Source organism: Elephantulus edwardii, unplaced genomic scaffold, assembly GCF_000299155.1.
Source record: "Elephantulus edwardii isolate Elephantulus edwardi_28Jun2011 unplaced genomic scaffold, EleEdw1.0 scaffold00278, whole genome shotgun sequence".
NCBI classification, from domain to species: Eukaryota; Metazoa; Chordata; class Mammalia; order Macroscelidea; family Macroscelididae; genus Elephantulus; species Elephantulus edwardii.
Window position 1 is genome coordinate 2,593,181 of NW_006400028.1, and position 18,774 is coordinate 2,611,954.

At 41.5% G+C, this 18,774-nt stretch overlaps 1 pseudogene; it reads left to right on the forward strand.

Annotated features, from left to right (window-relative positions):
* Positions 1–5,244: 5,244 nt before the first annotated feature.
* The window catches only part of LOC102861294, a 17,490-nt pseudogene continuing 3,960 nt past the window's right edge, over positions 5,245–18,774 (forward strand).

An 18,774-nucleotide genomic window follows, 5' to 3' on the forward strand; every position in this document is an offset into this window, starting at 1 on the left:
CGAGGTTTGAATTTGTTCTTCAGTTCCTTGAGCTTAAGAAATGCTGAACGAGTTCGCCCCTTTTGATTTTCCAACTCTAGCTCCTTGCACATTTCATTGTAATATTTTGCTTTTTCATCCCGTGCTGCCTTTTGGAATCGTCTATTCAGCTCTTTAGTATCTTAAATTCTTCCTTGTGCTTTGTCTTCTCTATGCTCCAGTGCAATCTTCAGAGTTTCTTTGGACATCGTTTTGGTCTTTTCTTCCTCTTTTGTCTATGTAATGACCGTTTGCACTCTTCCTGGATGAGACATTTGACATCCTCCCACAACTCATCTGGTCTTTGCTCATTAGTGTTTAAGGCCTCAAACCTGTTCCTGAGATGATTCTGAAATTAAGGTGGGATGAACTCAAAGTCATATTTTGGCTCCTGTGGATTCAGTTTAATTTTCCTCAGCTTCAGCTTGAACTTGCATAGTAGTTGGTGGTCTGTTCCACAATCAGCTCCTGGCCTAGTTTTCACAGCTGATATTGAGCTTCTCCAGCGTTTTTTTCCACAGATGTAATCTATCTGATTCCTCTGCATACCATCAGGTGAAACCCATTTGTATAACCTGTGCTTATGTTTCTTATAAAACCTATTTGCAATGAATAAGTCATTGACTGTACAAAATTCAATCATTCTATCCCCAGCTTCATTTCTGTCACCAAGTCCATGTTTTCCAACTACTGGTTCTTCTCTGTTCTCAACTTTTGCGTTGCAGTCATCGATTATTATCAATGCATCTTGATTGCACGTTTGATCTATCTCCAACTGTAAAAGTTGGTAGAAATCATCTATTTCTTCTTCTTTGGCTCTGGTTGTTTGTGCATATATCTCAATGATAGTGGTATTCACTGGACTTACTTGTAAGCGTGTGGATATAATCCTGTCACTCACAATGTTGTACTTCAAGATGGATCTAGAAATTACTTTTTTAACTATGAAAGCAACCCCATTTTTTTCTTACCTTTTCATCTCCGGAGTAATATATGATCATCTGACTCAAAATGCCCCATGCTGGTCCATCTCATCTCTTTAATGCCTAGTATGTCAATATTTATGCATTCCATTTCTTTCTTAACAGTTTCTAATTTTCCTACATTCATGGTTCTCACATTCCTTGTTCCAATCACAAGTGTCTGCTTATAACGGCACAGAAGCCAAGAAAGCTTCAGATACAAGCTGTCAGATCAAGGGTTGGACAATGGAAGACAAATTCTGAAGGGATTTGGTAGAAGTGAAGGAATATCCTGGTGGAGGGTGGAGCTGGGAAATAAGTGGGTCAAGGCACTGGGCTAAGGGCAGGGACAACACTGTAACTAATGGTTAACTCCACCATGAGGAATTTACATTTCACTGCTCCATAAATTGCTTGTCTGGCAGATACTCCTCTAAATCTGAACATTCACATTAAGACAGACTAGGAAGAAGGACTGGCCATCCACTTCTGAAATAGCAGGCCTCTGAAAACCCTATGCACAACAGAACACACGCAGACTAACAGAAAGGGCATCCTAGGTAGTGAATATATAGATTGTCAAAATATTTCCATATACTTTGTGTACTTTAAGACATAAAATACATTATAGCATCAAATGTATAAAAATTAGAAAAAGTAGGTATTGTTTGAAGAATAAGATACTCACTTGATGTTGCTTGATACTATAGTGATACTGGCTCTACGAAATAAATTAATGAATTACTAGATTTTTTTAAAGGCTTGGGAAAATTCCAAAAGTCTTTGATAGTCATTTTCTCAGATCTCTGCCAGGAAGATTTGAAAAAGCTCATTGCCTTTGAGTTGGAACTAGTAGCTGACTTTCCAGCAAGTTTTTAGTGAGGAGATTGTCTATATTTCATGGACTGCTAAAAGAACAGATTATGTCTTAAAGAAAAAGTACAGTCAGAGTGCCCTTTGGAGGCAAAGATGGTGAAGCCTTGCCTCTTTCTCACTTTGGACATGTTGATAAAAGTGTCTATTCCTTCAAAGGGACATGCTTGGGAGGTTCAGTGAAAGAGAGGAAGGCCCCCAACAAAATGAATGAATACCATGGCTCAAATGTGTCGGAGATGATGAGGATGGCAAAGGACAGGATAGGGTTCTTGTCTGTATGTTCATAGGGTCATTTTGAGTAGTACTCGACAGGTGGATTTGAACTGCCTGCCTTACTCCTAGGTCTTTGAGCTCCTAAAGTCTTGGATTAAAGCCTTCATCTTGCCACCCTGTTAAGTAGACTAATCACTGTAATATGATAAAAGTGCTTTTGAAAGACAGCTGAAATATATACTTAGCTTTATGAGATGTGACAAATGAATTCATTAATATAACTTGAGATGTTCAGCCCAGCTAATGTGACCCAAAAAAATGGAAATAAGAGATATAATAATAGCTAATACTTAGATGGTTCTTAATACATGTACTGGATTAAGCACATTATAGATGATAAAATTCATGCAAAAAATGGTTAACTTGTCCAGTCAAACAGCTAGTAGCGATTCCAATCCAGTATTTTTTAACCACTGTACACTTTCTTCACTCACCAACTAGCTTGTTATCTTCCATTTCATATTTGTTGTTGTTGTTATGTGCCGTCGAGTCGCCTGCAACTCATAGCGACCCTATGTACAACAGCCCTAAACTCCGCTCTGTCCTGTGCCAGTCGCACTGTCTCTGACACTCCCATCCCAATTATCCCAGTCACTGAATCAATCCACCTCATAGAGGGCCTTCCTCTCCTGCGCCGTCCCTCCACCCTCCCAAGCATGATGTCCCTCTCTAAGGACCGGTCTCTCCTCACAACATGTCCAAAGTAAGTTAGACGGAGCCTCAGAATCCTTGCCTCCAAGGAGCCACCCGGTTTAACCCTCTCCAGGACAAATCTGTTTGTTTTCCTAGCAGTCCATGGTATTCTCAATACTCTTCTCCAGCACCACAGCTCAAAGGCATCAATTCTCCTTCTATCCTCCTTGGTCATTGTCCAACTCTCTGATGCATAACAGGTGATTGCGAAGACCATGGCCTGTATCAGACGTACCTTAGTCTCCAGAGAGACACCAGTGCTCTTCAGCACTTTGGAGAGGTCCCTAACAGCAGACTTTCCCATGGCAATGCGCCTTTTAATTTCCTGGCTGCTGGTGCCAAGACTGTTGACTATGGAGAAGAAAAAAAATCTTATTTTACTGTTTTTGTCATTAATGTATTTTTAGTAGTAACGAATACTAAGGTGTGTGATAAGAGTTACTCTGGCTTCTATGGCTAAGGTTATGTGTCACCTTGGCTGAGCCATGCATCTCCGGTTTTAGCAGATGTAACTCGGCAATTATGTAATGATAGAACTTTGATTTTTGTGATTTGATTTGTCATCTGTTTTTGCTTAACACCAATTTCTGTATAACAACCTGTTCTTTGGAACTTAGTCTGTAAGTGAGAAAATAGTGTACCATATAACTTCGAAAGACATCATAATAAGGAAGTAGGCATAAACTAGTTTGCCTTAGAAGGGTGAACTGAGAAAAGGTTAAGTTATAGGAATATAGGGTCTTGGAGTTGGGGTGAGAAATAGGATGGGTCAATTACAGGAATATAGTCTTTGAGTTGGGTAAGAAATAAGATGCTGGGGGATTCTAATACAAAGCTGGAAGACAATATTGTTATTGGGATACAAGACAGTTCTCAGGCCATTTTTATAGATGGCCTGGAAGGGTGTCTTACCTGAGCAGAAGGACCCAAATCAGTGGAGTGCATGCTATTCAGATGCAGATTCATACTCCCTACCAGAAAACTAAAATTTCTATGTGAATAAAAGCATTACCACTCTCCTGATGAATACAGAATTTTTCTTGTTTCATGAAATTATTTATTTATCAGTGCCAACACTGATAAAAAGTAAGTACTGTTTCTACATTCTATAACTTATTATTTTAATTATCTATTACAGCCTCAATATGAATTGAAGCTCAATATCAAGTAAACAAACTTTCTCACCATTGGGCCGATAGGCACCTTCGTGATAGGTGGTGAAAAGATTGAGTTGTTATCAGCTTAATTTGCTTAGCTCCACAGTCAACACTCTTGGCACTAGCAGCCAGGAAATTAAAAGATGTATTGAGATGGGAAAGTCGGCTGTCAGAGACCTCTCCAAAGTACTGAAGAGTAATGGTGTCTCTCTGGAGACTAAGGTACACCTGATATGGCCTTGGTCTTTGCAATCACTTGCTATGCATCAAGAGAGCTGGACAATGACTAGGCATGATAGAAGGTGATTTGATGCCTTTGAGCTGTAGTATTGGTGAAGAGTATTAAATATACCATGGACTGCTAGGAGAACAAACAGGTTCGGCCTGGAGAGGGTAAAACCAGGCTGCTCCTTGGAGGCAAGGACTCTGAAGCTTCGTCGGACATAACTTTGGATATGTTGCAAGGAGGGACCAGTCCTTGGAGAGGGACATCATACTTGGGAGGGTGAAGAGACAGCACAAGAGAGGAAGACCCTTGAGCTGGATTGATTCAGTGACTGGGGTAATGGGAGTAGATGTGTCAGAGACAGTGAGATTGGCACAGTATAGAGCAGGGTTCAGGGCTGTTGTACATATGGTTACTATGAGTCGTAGGCAACCCAACAGCACATAACAACAACATTACTATGTGAAACGTCTCCAAACTGTAAAATTTAAAGAGAACAGTTAATTATTTCTCATGCTTTGGTTGGCTGTACCCAGTGTTCTTTCATGTAGCTGATCAGATAGCAGCAGGAATAGAATCATTTGAAGGCTCAGGTTACCTGGATGTCTGGAATCATTCACTTGACTAGCAGTTGATGTTAGCTGTTCCCTAAGAGCTCAGTCCAAGCCAAATGTGGTACACAGTCTCTGCATGTGTCTTGGACTTTATACAGCATGGTGTCTGGGTTCCAAGAAACAGTAGGAGCTGCCAAGCCATTTATGAGTGTCATCTAGAACTGGCACATACCATTTCCACTATATTCTGTTGATCAGAGGGGTCAGAGGAGCTGACCATATCCAAGGGATTGGCAAGATAGATGCTACTTCTTGATAGAATGGCAAAGTCACTGTAGAAGAACCTCAGAAATGGGAGAATTTTTGCAGCCATCCCTGAAAAAACTGTCTTCCACTGTCTCGTGCTGAGTTTTCTAGAGAGAAAACCAACCAGCTAATGAAATTTATTTATGTATGTATAATATATAATGATATATTTCAAGACTATGGCTGTCAAGACTGGTAAGTCTCAAGTCAATGAGTCAGTGTCAGGCTGAGGCTTCTCCTAACTCGAATAGCGGCAGGTCAGACAGCAGGCTGCAGAAGGAATGAATGCCAAAATCAGCATGCAGTGTGGCAGGCTGCTGGCAGAAGTCTTAAGAACCAGAAGTCATGAGGAGAGCTGGATACCAGGACTAGAATGAGCAAGCTTGAGAGTTTTCCCAGAATGTCCTTGTATTTTCAATATAGGCTGCGTTCTCCAGGAGACTTCTTTTTGACTGATTGTTCATAGTAGATCTCATTATCAATGTTATTACACTGTATCAGATCTCATGAGAATGACTGCATATCACATAACTACAGCATAACTGCCAAACCAGAGAATGATGGCTTAGTCAGGCTGGCACACAGTCGTGACCATCACAGCCACAGTGAGGAAAAATGGTCTCAGGTTATTTAAAAAAACAAGCAAGTTACCCTTTATATATCATGTCTTTTACATTATCATAGTTCAGAATAATCCTGAGTTTACTTGTTAAGTGCTGTCAAGATGCTTGCAACCCTATGTACAGCAGCTCTGAACCATGCTCTATCTTGAGCCAATTCATTGTCTCAAACACATCGACCCCCCATTATCCTAGACACAGTTAACCCATCTCATCCAGGGCCCTCCTCTTTTCCACTGTCTCTCATCCTTCCAAACATGATGTCCTTCTCCAAGGACTGGGCCCTCCTGGCAATATGCTCAAAGTAAGTGAAATGGAGCTTCAAAATGTTTGCCTCCAAGAGCAGCCCAATTTCACCCTCTCCAGGACAGATCTGTTTAAAAGACATCAATTCCTATTAGAATCATCCTTAGTCATTGTCCAGCTCTCTGATGCATAGCAAGTAATCATGGCCTGAATTACATGCACTTTAGACTCTAGACTGACATCATTGCTTCTCAGTACTCTGAAGAGGTTCCTGACAGCACATGTGTCCAATGTAATTCGTCTTTCGATTTCCTGACTGCTGGTGCCAAGAGTGTTTCTTGTGGAGCCGAGCAAGCTATAATTGTTAACCTCAGTCTCTTCTCCATTGACCATGGTGCTGCCAGTCAGCCAACGGGTGAGTGAGAATCTTTGTTTTCTTGATACTGACCTTCAATCCATATTGAAGGCTGCGGTCCTTGACCACCTTCAGCAAATGCCTCGGGTCCTCTTCAGTTGCAGCAAGCAATGTTGTGTCATCTGCATAACCCTGGTGGTTGATTTGTCTTCCTCCAACCCTGATTCCACATCCATCCTCCCAGATGATCTGTTCCACATATAGATTGAAAAGTTATGGAGTCAGGATGCATCCCTGGCATATACCTTTCCTGATTTTAAACCATACAGTGTTTTCTTGCTCTATTCTGGCAACTGCCTTCTGGTCCAAGTATAGGATTCACATTCTTCACAAAGTTAGCCATTTGTTGTGATCTACACAGTCAGATTCCTTTGCATAGTCACAGTGAGTTTACTTAGTAACAATACCCCAATTTTTTTTTATTGGGAAAAACATATTGGGGGTACAAGGAGGTGAGGGTTGGGGGCAGAAGGGTGAGGATGGGCCAGGATGCAGTTGCAGAGCTGCACAGTTTGGTCGGTGGGGGGAGCAGGTGAAGGAAATAATGAGGGTCCAGAGGGGATCAGATCCTACAGAGGAATGACAAGCATTTTCCAATGGTAATTAAACCAACTGTCTTATTGATTTGGGAATTGTATGTCGACTCCCTGGCTTCTTCATGCTCAACAGGGGCACAGATGTAAAATGGGGAAGGGAGGACGCTTTATCACCTTACTGGTGGTCTTGGGTTAAAGCTGCTTGCCTTCTTGCTCTGTTAGAAGATATTTTCCTGTCATTTGCTCCCCTCTGGACTGCAAAGTGTTCTCCCAGGTGGGTCCAGTGGGGATGGCTGGTTGAACCCAGAGGCTCCATCCTCCTTTTCCTTTTTGTCACTGGCACTGGAATACCCCAATTTTAAGCCAGGTTGGTTTTGTTGGGTGTTTTGTTTTACAGATTTTAGATCCAGTATTTATGTGGAGGTATTTTCATTTTAAGTATTGAGTACATACTTTGTGATAAACATTGTGGTAGGATATGAAGAAACAAAGATATACAAAGTGTACTTTTATTCTAAAAAAAGTCTCAACTCCAGTAAGGGAAGGAAAAAAATCAGTACCATTTTTAAGACCGGTTAAAACAACTATAAGATACCATCTCACCCCAGCAATAATAGCAAAGTTCAACACAGCAGCAAACAAATGTTGGTGAGGTTATGGAGAGATTGGAACCCTTAATTACTGCTGGTGGGAATGTAAAATGGTACAACCACTATAGAAGATGATCTAGCACTTTCTCAGAAATTGGAAATAGAAATACCATTTGACCTAGCAATTCCACTAGTAGAAATATATTCCAAAGTAACAGATTTATGCATTGTTGTTATGTTATGTGCCGTCGAGTCACCTGCGACTCATAGCGACCCTATGTACAACAGCCCTAAACTCCGCTCTGTCCTATGCCAATCGCACTGTCTCCGACACTCCCATCCCAATTATCCCAGTCACTGAATCAATCCACCTCATAGAGGGCCTTCCTCTCCTGCACTGTCCCCCCACCCTCCCAAGCATGATGTCCCTCTCTAAGGACCGGTCTCTCCTCACAACATGTCCTAAGTAAGTCAGACGGAGCCTCATACCCATGTTTCTTGCTATGCTATTCACAGTGCAAAAGATGGAAGCAATCCATGTGCCCATCAACAAATGAATGAAAATTAAAACTGGTTTCTTCACAAAATGGAATACTACACAGCACTGATAAATAAGGAACTCAAAATATTACACAACATGGATGGCATTGGAGGACATTATGAGTGAAATATCTCAGTCACAAAAGGACAAATACTGTATAATACCACTGTTATAAAGCAGGACTGACATGGGAGTTGGGAAACTGAGAAAAGAGAAGGTGGGTAATGAACAAATTGGAACAAATAAGGGAAAGAACTGTTTAAAAGGAATACATGATTAGGCATTCTATGACAACAGTCCAGAATAAGAGATGCATAGCAAAGTGGACTGGGAGAAGGGTGGGGAGAAGGAAGGAAGTTATGCAACAATGAATGAATGAATGAATGCTTTTTTGGTTTTTTTAGTGAACTGAGGGGGGAGAGGGAGGAAAATGTGCAGTAATGAATGAATGGATGAAAATCCAACTTTTCTGTAAACTTTCATTAAAAATCATACTCCAAAAACCCCTGTAAATTGTTCTTTCCATGATGGAGATAAAACGTGGAAATAGGATGTTAAAGATTAACTAGGAAGACATAGAATGGAGCCACTATGTTAGAAAAGAGAGCTTGATTTGTATTACAATGGCCTGAAACAGACACCTAAAAATGGTGAACAAAGTGTATATATAGGTAGGTAGATATGTATGTATGTATGTATGTAAATACATACACACCCCCTCGAGTTGCTATAATCAAGGATGCTTTAGGTAGAAAATGAAAAGATCCAGGAAGTATTAAAAGAAGGTGGAAAGAATATACTGAGTCACTGTATCAAAAGGAATTGGCAGACACAGAAGAATTTAATGAAACAACATAGGAGCAAGAGACTATGGTTATGAAGGAAGAAGTTCAGGCTGCTTTGAAGGAAATAGCAAAAAATAAGGCCCCAGGAATAGATGGTATACCAATATACATATTTCTGCTAACAGATGCTGCCCTGGACATGCTCACCAAGTTGTGTGCCAAGAAATCTGGAGAACAACCACTTGGCCAACTGACTGGAAGAGATCTATATTTGTTCCCATTCCAAAGAAAGGTGACCTAACAGAGTGTGGAAACTATAGAACAATATAATTGATTTCACATGCAAGCAAGATTCTACTGAAGATTATCCAAAAACGACTGGAACAGCACATCGGCAGAGAACTGCCAGAAGTCCAGGCTGGGTTTAGAAGAGGTCGTGGTACTAGGGATATTGTAGCTGATGTTAGATGAATCTTGGCTGAAAGCAGGGTATACCAGAGGAATGTCTGTGTTTCATTGATTATGCAGGCGTTTGACTGTGTGGATCATAACAAACTGTGGCTGACTCTGAGAAGAATGGGAATCCCAGAACACTTGATCAAAAAAAAAAAAAAAAAAAAAAGAACACTTGATTATGCTAATGAGAAACTTATACTTGAACCAAGAGGCAGTGGTCAGAATGGAGCAAGGAAACACTGCATGGTTCAAAATTGGGAAGGGTGTATGCCAGGGATGTGTCCTGTCTCTATATCTTTTCAACCTGTATGCAGAGCAGATTATCCGGGAGGCTGGGCTCTATGAGGAGAAATGTAGGGTCAGGATTGGTGGAAGATTCATCAACGATCTGCGTTACGCAGATGACACAACCCTGCTTGCTGAAACTGAGGAGGACCTCATGCACTTGCTGCAGAAGGTCAAGGACTGCAGCCTTCAGTATGGACTGAGGCTCAATGTCAAGAAGACAAAGATTCTCACCAGTGGACCAATTGGCAGCATCAAGATGGGTGGTGAAGAGATTGAGATTGTTCACAGCTTTTATTGGCTTGGCTCCACAGTCAACACTCTTGGCACCAGTAGCCAGGAAATTAAAAGATGTATTGTCATGGGAAAGTCTGCCGTTAGGGACCCTTCCGAAGTTCTGACGAGCAGTGGTGTCTCTCTGTAGACTAAGGTGTGTCTAATATAGGCCATGGTCTTTGCAATCACTTGTTATGCATCAGAGAGTTGGACAATGACTAAGGAGGATAGAAGGAGAATTGATGCCTTTGAGCTGTGGTGCTGGAGAAGAGTATTGAGGGTACCCTGGACTGCTAAGAAAACAAACAGATTCATCCTGGAGAGGGCTAAACCAGGCGGTTCCTTGGAGGTAAGGATTCTGAGGCTTCGTCTGGCATACTTTGGACATGTTGTAAGGAGGGACTGGTCCTTGGAGAGGGACATCATGCTCAGTAGGGTGGATGGACAGCGCAGGAGGGGAAGGCCCTCTCTGGGGTAGATTGATTCAGTGATGGGTAATCAGGATGGGTGTATTGGAGACAGTGAGATTGGCACAGGACAGAGCAGAGTTTAGGGCTGTTGTACATAGGGTCGCTATGAGTCACAAGCAACTCGACGGCACATAACAACTACTGTGTGTGTGTGTGTGTGTGTGTGTGTGTATTTGAGCTTCTAAGAAAGGGATACAAAGACAATGGATTTGAGAGCAAGTAAGAGAGAAAACTACTGTTGCTTGCAGTCGTTTAGGTGAGAAGGCAAAGAAGGAAATATAGGGAATAATAATTTAAGAATTTGGCTTTGGGGTTGGTTTTTTTTGTGTGTGTGTGTGAGTGTGTACTGTCAAATCAGACCTGACTGGTACAGGAGGAAATTGTCCCTCCTTCTACAGCAGAGCATCTGGTGGATTCGAACTGTGTACCTCTGGGATTGCAGTGCAGTTTCTTATCACTAGGCCACCAGAATTCCCTAAGAGTTTGGGTTTTAAGAATAGGAGATTTTACCCTGACCTCATGTAGGAAGCTGAACCCAGACCCCTGGTTAGAAGTGGGCTGCTTAAGAGTAACAGCCTCACCTATCTAAATAGACAAAAAAAAATGTTTGGCTACCTTGGCTTGTTTGAGAGATATATGTCAATTCCAAATCTTGTTCCCATTTGTTTGAGTTTGAGAACCTAAATTTACACTATATTGCCGAAACACCATCACTAATGCTGATCCACTTCCATATAAAAATTGCATAAAAATTGGCCTTAGAACAATTATCTATGAGACTGCTCTGGAGAACATGTGCATGATCCCTTAGACAACAAGCAGTTGTCACTTCCACCACTGCTACCAAACACACAAAGAAACCCAATAAAGATAGAGTTTAAAAATTTCACAAGGTAAAGGTAAACATTCCAAAAATGGGCACAGGATAGGAACAGACATTCACCAAAGAAGACATTCAGATGGCAAACAAACACATGAAGAAATGTTCAAAATCCCTAGCTCTAAGAGAAATGCAAATCAAAACAACTATGAGACAGCATTTCCCCCAATAAGAATAGTAAAATTTAACCCTAACCCTCCACCCTCCCAAGCATGATGTCCCTCTCTAAGGTCCGGTCTCTCCTCACAACATGTCCAAAGTATGTTAGACGGAGCCTCAGAATCCTTGCCTCCAAGGAGCCACCCGGTTTAACCCTTTCCAGGACAAATCTGTTTGTTTTCCTAGACAAATCTGTTTGTTTTCCTAGCAGTCCATGGTATTCTCAATCCTCTTCTCCAGCACCACAGCTCAAAGGCATCAATTCTCCTTCTATCCTCCTTAGTCATTGTCCAACTCTCTGATGCATAACAAGTGACTGCGAAGACCATGGCCTGTATCAGATGCACCTTAGTCTCCAGAGAGACACCATTGCTCTTCAGTACTTTGGAGAGGTCCCTAACAGCAGACTTTCCCATGGCAATGTGCTTTTTAAGTATAGAATAGTATCGCCAAATATGTCTGTCATTCAAAAGAGAAAAAGTTAAGACAATATTTGAATAGAGAATCTTCTAAAATGAAAGATTTAAATATACCAATTCAAGAAGCATAAGTCTAGACCAGGGCAGATAAACTGATCAGGCACAGCAAGGTGAGGAAGAGTGGGAAAGAAGCAAAACTGCAACTTTTGTAGACAGCAATTTCTGCATGAAATCCAAAAGCCTCTATATGCAAAAGTACAATTTCAGGATCTTGATCAAATTAAAAAATAAATTACATTTCTATATGCCAACATGAACAATAGAAAATATTCTTTTTAGGGTAGTTATAAAATTTGGGGTACCCAGGAATAAATCTAGTAAATGTAAAAGACTGAAGTGAGTGACACCATGGGAAATGACAGAATAGGAAGCTGTATGGGTTGCTCTTTCCAATGAAACTAGTAAGCTAGGGAGAAATGAAAATTCAGAACTCTAGATGATCTGACCCTTAGACACGTGAGGAGCTGCTGGAGTCCTATAAGAGAATGGCCTGTGTAGACCATCCCCATTCCTCAGCCCACCATGCCTACAGAGATGTTGGTCTGCTTTCTAAAAAATGACTGCTAGGGACCAACTTGGACAGCAGACCCTTTTTCCTCAGAAAATTGAGGGCTGTATGCTCTTTGGCCAGTCTGTTACACAATTTGTTTTGGCCTGTTGCTCAACAATGACTTCCCTAGAACCATCTATTAGAATATTTAAATAGCTGTAGCTCTTTTTTCTGCACTGACCAGGAATTGAACATGGGCTTCCTACGTGGCAGGCAAGAATTCTAGGTTCAGATCTATTGTTCTTAGGGTCACTGTGAGTTGTACAAGACTTGATGGCACTTATCAAACACCACTATTTATTTTTTCTGGGGGGGGTGGTGGAACCCAGAATTTATTAAAATCTCCATCTGCTAACTGGCCACAGAGATAATGGAACATGCAACAACCAGAAATAAAAATGTTGGAAAATTGTTTGGAAAAATCACTATACATATGGATGGCTGCAGCCCTCAAAAAGAACTAAAGCAATCTCTGAGAAGGGAAGAATCTAATTTCTAGAATTACCATAACAATCAAATTGCCGAGTTCTCAATAAAAATGTGCAGAGCTTATGCAAACAAACACTAGAAAGCATGGTTCATTCACAAGGGGTAGGGATGAGAAATGACAGAAACTAAGGAAGCCTAAAATTGGAATTACAAGTTAAAAGACTTATCAACTGTCTTACATATGTTCAGTGAGCTAAATTAAGCCATTGACAATGCATTCATTAAAAGACGTCAGGTAACTGCTGTATGAAGAAATAACAAATGTCAATGAAAAGAAAATTCTGGTATTGAAATGTTTAGTAGTTGAACTTTAGAATTCATTAGAAGACTTCTGCAGCAGATTTGAACAGCCAGAAGGAAGAACTGGCAAAGTATGAGTTAAGACAATGGAAAGGATCCTATCTGAATAAAAGAAAGGAAAAAGAATGGCGAAAAGTGAACATAACCCAAGAGACCTGTGGGAGATGAAGAAGGGGAAGGAAAAGTACTTGAAGGAAATAATGGCCAAAAAAGGTCTCAAATCTAACAAAAACCATGAATGTACCCATGCAAGAAACTGGCTACATTGAGACACCTGATGGTCAATTTATTGGAGGATGAAAAGAATATTCAAAGTGGAAAGAAATAGTTTTTAATGCACAAGAGATCCTGATAACAGCAATTTCTTGTCAGAAACTATGGAGGCTAGATAAGGCAGTGGTGCTAAGTGCCTTTGAGTCAGAACTGACAAGTCAAACAACTCAAGTATCTGACTCATAGCTTACCCTCCAGTAGATTTTCAGAGACTGTACATTATATGAGGAGACTGCCTGTCTTTCCCTCACAGAGCAGCTGGTAGATAAGAACTGCTTGTGTGCCTTTGGGTTAAAGTACAACTCCTTAGCCAGTAGGCCACCAGAGCTTCCTCCAGAAGGCAGTAGAAGGACATATGTAAAGTGCTGGATGACAGGAACAAGCAAAAGAAACTGCTAGCAAACCAACCCCTGCCAAATTGAACAGAACTAAACAGAAAAAGTTTTCCTTAGAGTAGGACTCAGATCAGACAACAGCATCAGAGGCATAGAACTATCAGCATGTGTTCAGATACCCAGCTATCTTCTGATATAGAAGTTGCTTCCCAACAAAATGACATCGAAAATGCTGTACTTGCAGCCAAACCTGAAACAGAAACTACACTAGAAGAAATAATTAGTGAAACTGAAGTTCCAGCACTTAATTAAGTCCCTACAAAGTACCCCAAAACAAAGAAGGCATGTTTGTAGTCTGATCTTCTGAAGCAAGTGTTTCAAGTCTTCCTCACTTTCAGCAAGCATAAAACAGTCATCTGCATAATATAGGCTGTGGATGAGTCTTCCACCAATCTTGCCACATTCTTCTTCATAAAGTCCAGCTTCTTGAATGATTTGCTCAGCATTCAAGTTAAATAGGTATAGAGAAAGGATACAGGGGCTCCAGTGGCCTAGTGATAGAGCTGAGCTGCAAACCCAAGGAAAATGGTTTGAATCCACAGCTGCTCTGTGGCGAAAAGCTGGACATCTCCACCCATGCAATTTATGACCTCCGAAAACCTATTGAGTCAGCTATCTATGAGTTGGTTTTGACACTCCACAGCACATATCAATAACAAAGATAGGTTTTAGGAGTCATTAAGTCAGCTCCAACTAACTGTGACCCCAGGTATAACATCATAAAACACTGTCTGTGATTTACATGGTTGATTTCTTTTAATATAGTTTGAATAAACACCATTATATTTCAGAAAAAATAAAACACTGTTTGGTCCTGGTCATTTTCACAATCACTTGGGCTTGAGCCCATTGTTGTTGTTGTTGTTGTTATGTGCTGTCGACTTGCTTGCAACTCATAGCGACCCTATGTACAACAGCCCTAAACTCTGCTCTGTCCTGTGTCAGTCACACTGTCTCCGATACACCCATCCCAATTACCCCAGTCACTGAGTCAATCCACCTCATAGAGGTCCTTCCCCTCCTGCACCTGCCCTTCACCCTCCCAAGCATGATGTCCCTCTCCAAGGACCAGTCTCTCTTTACAACATGACCAGAGTATGTCAGACGAAGCCTCAGAATCCTTGCCTCCAAGGAACCGCCTGGTTTAACCCTCTCCAGGATGAATCTGTTTGTTTTCCTAGCAGTCCATGGTACCCTCAATACTCTTCTCCAACACCAAAGCTCAATGGGATCTATTCTCCTTCTATCCTCCCTAGTCATTGTCCAACTCTCTGATGCATAACAAGGGATTGCAAAGACCATGGCCTGTATCAGATGCACCTTAGCATCCAGAGAGACACCATTGCTCTTCATTCAGTACTTTGGAAAGGTCCCTAACAGCAGACTTTCCCGGGGAAATATGTCTTTTCATTTCCTGGCTGCTGGTGCCAAGAGTGTTGACTGTGGAGCCAAGCCAATTAAAGCTGTGAACAATCGCAATCTCTTCACCATCCATCTTGATGCTGCCAATCGGTCCACTGATGAGAATCTTTGTCTTCTTGACATTGAGCCTCAATGCATATTGAAGGCTGCAGTCCTTGACACTCTGCAGCAAGCACTTCAGGTCCTCAGTTTCAGCAAGCAGGGTTGTGTAGTCTGCATAACGCAGACTGTTAATAGATCTTCCACCAATCCTGACACCACACTTCTCCTCATAGAGCCCAGTCTCCTGGATAATCTGTTCTGCATACAAGTTGAAAAGGTATGGAGACAGGACACATCCCTGGTGTATGCCCTTCCCAACTTTGAGCCCATTATTTGCACAAATACTACACCATTTATATCACAATTAGCTTTTTACTTTTTTTTTTCTTTTAAGGGGAAAATGGTGACTTTTACAAGCACTTGACCCATAATGGGAGGGTGTAAGGTGAGAGAAATATTTCTGAAAAATATGAGAAGTACAGGGAGAGAGAGAATTATACTCATGGAGAAAGCATGAATAGGCTGGAAGCAAGTAGCAGCATGGTATGACAGTACAGTATTTGATGTTACTAGAACATAAAGGATGAGGGAGGAGCATAAGATGAGCCAATCATAACAAACTCATATGTCATGCTAATAAGCCTGGACTAACCAGCAGAAAATATTAATTGCTATATATGGTTGAGCTTCAAAGGGGATCTTAAATGGAGAGAACTTAATAAGCAGTCCTAAACGTAAATTTTTTAATAAAGCTAGGATGATTTGAGCAGAATATTAAATGATCGAGGAAGCATTAAAAGAAGATGACAGAGTCATTGTACCAAAAGGAACTGGTGGACACAGATGAATTTCATGAAACAACATATGAGCAAGAGCCTGTGGTGATGAAGGAAGACGTTCAAGCTGCTCTGAAAGAACTGGCAAAAATCAAGACCCCAGGAATTGATGGCATACTGATTGGCATTATTTCAGCAAACAGATGCTGCCTTTCCTGTGCTCACCAAGTTATGTAAAGAAATCTGGAAGACAACAACTTGGCCAATTGACTGGAAGAGAGCTGTATTTGTTCCCATTTCAAACAAAGGTGATCTGACAGTGTAGAAATTATTGAACAGTATCATTGATATCACATGCAAGCAAGATTCTGCTGAAAATTATCCAAAAATGACTGGAACAAAACATCAACAGAGAACTGCCAGAAGTGCAGGCTGGGTTTAGAAGAGGCCATGGCACTAGAGATACTCTAGCTAATGTCAGATGGATCTTGGTTGAAAGCAGAGAGTACCAGAGAAATGTCTGTGTTTCATTGACTATGCAAAGGCATTGGACTGTCTGGATCGCAACAACCTGTGGCTGACTCTGAGAAAAATGGAAATCCCAGAACACTTGATTGTGCTTATGCAAAACCTATACTTGGACCAGAAGGCAGTCGTCAGAACAGAGCAAGGAAACACTGCATGGTTCAACATCAAGAAGGGTGTGCGTCAAGGATGTGTCCTATCTCCATATCTTTTCAATCTATAGGTGGAACAGATTATCCAGGAGGCTGAACTCTATGATTAGAAGTGTGGCATCAGGATTGAAGGTAGACTCATCAACAATCTTCGTTATACAGATGACACAACCATGCTTGCTGAATCAGGAGGACCTGAAGCACTTGCTGCAGAAGGTCAAGGACTGCAGCTTTCAATATGGACTGAAGCTCAACATCAAAAAAACAAAGATTCTCACCACTGGGCTGATTGGCAGCATCATGATAGATGGAGAAGAGATTGAAATTGTTGACAGCTTCAGTTTGGTTGGCTCTACAAATCAACACTTCTTGGTACCAGCAGCCAGGAAATTAAAAGAAATTGCTTTGGGAAAGTGCTGTCAGAGACCTCTCCAAAGTACTGAAGAGCAACAAAGTCAGTCTGGAGACTAAGGTGTGACTGATACAGTCTGCAATTACTTGTTATGCATCAGAGAGCTGGACAATGACTAAGGAGGATAGAAGGAGTGTTGATGCCTTTGAGTTGTGGGGCTGGAGAAGCATACTGAATATAACATGGACTGCTAAAAGAACAAATCATTTCGGCCTGGAGAGGGTAAAGCCAGGCTGCTCCTAGGAGGCAAGGATTTTGAAGCTTCGTCTGACATAGTCTGGACATGTTGCAAGGCAGGATCAGTCCTTGGAGAGGGGCATCATACTTGGGAGGGTGGAGAGATAGCAAAGGAGAGGAGACCCTCGGTGACATGGATTGATTCAGTCACTGGGGGAAGGGGTATAGGTGTGTTGGAGACAATAAGATTGGAAAAGGATAGAGCATGGTTTAGGGATGTTGTGTGTAGGGTCATGGCACATATAACAACAACATCCTAGATAAAGCTCTCTGATAGTAGTGTGGCAAACATATTTTATAAGAGCCAGATAGAAACTAAGACCATTCAAAGGCTTTTTGGGAAAGTGTAAACATGAAATTATAAGGGTTTAACCATGTGCCTAATTGCTTCTGTGAATAAATGCCTCCTTTGCCATGAGACTTGAACTCAATGGTGCTTGGTAACCATTTTTTATTAGGTCCTATAGGAGAATCCTGATTTAAAAGGAGGGAAATGCAGGACATAATTCCAAGTTTGTACAGAATCCAGAGTTTCTGGAGTCAATCTCACTGGACAAACCCTAAACCTATTGCCCTCAGATAATCTTTAAACCTTAACCCAAAAATATCCCCTGAAGTCATCTTTAAACCAAACAATGGGGGTGATAGTTATGTGCCGTTGAGTCGTCTGTGACACAGTGATCAATGCACAATAGCTCTGAAGCCTGCCCTGGGCCAGTCTGACTGCCTCTGACACACCTTAACCTCACTGTCCCAGTGACTGTGTCAATACATCTCATCCTGCATCATCAGCTCTGAAACCTGCCCTGTCCTGAGCCAGTCTTACTGCCTCTGACACACCTTAAGCTCACTGTCCCAGTGACTGTGTCAATACATCTCATCCTGCATCATCTTCTCCTGCTAGTCCTTCTACCCTTCTAAGCATGATCCCCTTCTCAAATGACTGGTCCCTCCTGGCAACATGCCCAAAGTATGTGAGACAGAGCTTCAAAATCTTTGCTTCCAAAGAGCAACTTGGCTTCACCTTCTCCAGGACAGACTTGTTAGTTCCCTTGGTTCCTGGTATGTTCAATATTCTTCCCCAGCACAACTCAAAGGAATTAATTCTTCTTCTGTCATGCTTAGTCATTGTCTCTGATGCATAGCAAGTAATTGTGAAGACTATGGCCTGGATCAGGTGCACCTTAGTCTCCAGCCTGACAGCATTGCTCTTCAGCACTCTGGGTTAGCCTATTAAAGAATATTTTACCTTGAATAACATGTTTTTTAAAGAATTATCTCAATGGGATCAAACTGACAATTGTTGTTGTTGTTATGTGCCGTCGAGTCGTTTCCGACTCATAGCGACCCTATGCACAACAGCCCTAAACCCTGCTCTATCCTGCGCCAACCGCACCG